The 2,194-nt window shown below is 40.1% G+C and overlaps 1 protein-coding gene across 5 annotated transcripts in view; it reads right to left on the bottom strand.

Annotated features, from left to right (window-relative positions):
- Positions 1–555: 555 nt before the first annotated feature.
- Positions 556–2,194, bottom strand: part of LOC116401323 (G-protein coupled receptor-associated protein LMBRD2B-like) — a 6,370-nt gene continuing 4,731 nt past the window's right edge. The window contains exon 10 of one of the 5 annotated variants that reach the window (XM_031879674.1): positions 556–638. The gene's annotated coding sequence lies outside the window, so the exon portion shown is untranslated. Of the gene's footprint in view, positions 639–1,855 lie in introns of those variants that run through there. The other 4 variants (XM_031879670.1, XM_031879672.1, XM_031879675.1 and 1 more) reach the window with 4 other exon arrangements.

Raw genomic sequence — 2,194 nt, 5'->3', positions numbered from 1 at the left:
AATCCATAAAAATAAAAATAAAAATAACAATAACATGTTAGAATGAGGCTGATGACGGGCTGGCAATATGTTTGATATTATTATTAAAGGTGTATCTGACAGAAACAGGTGATGTTTCCGAATATGAAGAATAAAACGTGTTCAAAGATTTAAACCTAAAGAATCTTTGATTCCTCCAAATGTTTTCTTATTTATTATAATTTACAAATTTAGTTGTTTTAGAAGCTCAACTGTTTAGACTTTATATTTTCATTGATGTATTTATGGTGTTTTATTCTTTATCTCTATTGGTGGCCTTTATAAATACAAATATTCATAATGAAGTTATTTACTCAATGAGTATTCTTTATCAAGGATCTCTGGATGTGAGTACCTATATGTTTTTGTGTATATTTTGTTGGGTTTCTTATCATATTTATGGATCATACTGATCCCCAGTCAGTTACTGGTCCCTGTAATAAGGTCCCAGACTCCTCCCACTAAAGAAGACTTGCTGTCACTCACATGCCGCTGAACTGGAGGCTGTAGGCGTCGGTCTGGTGATGAGAGGCCAGGTAGTAGTAGTTAAACACACGGACACGGAACACAGTGGAGTACACACAGGTACACAGGAAGAAGATGGTGATGAAGCACGCCATCTGGTGGAGAGAAGAGGCGTCACACACACACACCAGTGAGATTAACTGGGATATAAAATACATACAGTATAATCTCTGCTTTCAGTCCTGTGAGTTCATGTCTTTATGTTCCTTCTTTAATCTTTAATGTTTCTGAGTAAATCTAATAAACCAGACTGAACTCACAGGTTTCATCCTCTTTGTTTACATCTCCATGCTTCTTCTGCTTAACTCGTGTTTAACGTCACATTAGGGCTGGGCGGTATACCGGTTTTAAGTTCCCGTACGATAAGAAATTTTCATACACCGTCATACCGGTGCACAGCCGAAAACAACTGGTATCGCTCCTCAACAGGCAGCAAAATATATTGTTCGCCGCTGAGAGCGTTGCGGTTGGAGCTAGTTGTCTTAGCTGTATTGAGAGGGAACCCTAGTCATGGTTATAACTTTATAACAACAATTAACAACCCACAACTAACGCTCTTTAACAACAAAACACCACGACACAACAGTTTGTGACACATAAACAATTTGTAGCTCTAATAATTGTACATTTATAAAATGTCTCCGCCGAACTGCATGCTGGGTAAAGCTCGCTAACAGCTGGGAGAGGCTCTGTCGCTCCAGTAACGTTACATTAAAGAACAGAACAGAGCGATGCAGGATGAACACAGACTGAAGAACAAAAGGTATTGTGGTCAGACACATATGCAACGCTGATTACCGTAATATGTGTGGTATTTGTTATAAATGTACGTTGGCAGTAGACAGTGATAAGAAGCTGTACATGGAGGGACTTCTTCTTCTTCTTTAAATTCCATTGGCGGATCGCAACCAACTTGCATAGGTGCATACCGCCACCTACTGTACCGGAGTGTGCATTTTCAGGGTAACGTTTTCTTCACTGTTCTGATAATAAAATAAATAAATAAATAAATATATAAATAAAGAGATAAACCTAAACAACACCTACTAACAACTAAAGCCTACGGTCTAATCCCGTTTCTTTCCATGGAGGGGCTTAGGACCCAGGGGAATGTAGGTGAAGGAAACAGGAAGTGACGGAACGGAAGACAAGCCACACAAACAGCTGTTCACCACTCGCTGGCCGGCCGTTTCTTTTCGGCGTTAATTAATTAATGCTTTAACGTGAAAAAAAATACCGTGATATACTGTGAAACCACCAGAGTCTTACAAAATACCGTGATATGCATTTATGGTCATACCGCCCAGCCCTACGTCACATTGCTATGAATTGTGGGTAATTCCCTCAAGTAAAGTCTGCATCTAATGCTGACTTATGGGGAGAGTTCATAAAGGACTCAAAACGTCTGAGAGACCTAAACTCTGGAAGATTTAACAGAAGGACAGAACTAAACCCTCATGAGTGTGACTGGGATCGGACCAGTGAGTCCAGAGATGAAGAGTGATGAAGAGGCCTCTCTATGTACAGGTAGTTGTAGTCTCACCTCTATGTACAGCTAGTTGTAGTCCCACCTCTATGTACAGCTAGTTGTAGTCCCACCTCTATGTACAGGTAGTTGTAGTCCCACCTCTATGTACAGGTAGTTGTAGTC

The sequence above is a fragment of the Anarrhichthys ocellatus genome, unplaced genomic scaffold (assembly GCF_004355925.1).
Source record: "Anarrhichthys ocellatus isolate YVR2014 unplaced genomic scaffold, GSC_Weel_1.0 scaffold344, whole genome shotgun sequence".
Taxonomy (NCBI): domain Eukaryota; kingdom Metazoa; phylum Chordata; class Actinopteri; order Perciformes; family Anarhichadidae; genus Anarrhichthys; species Anarrhichthys ocellatus.
Note: the sequence above shows the minus strand (reverse complement) of the source record. Positions and strands in the feature narration are given on the sequence as shown.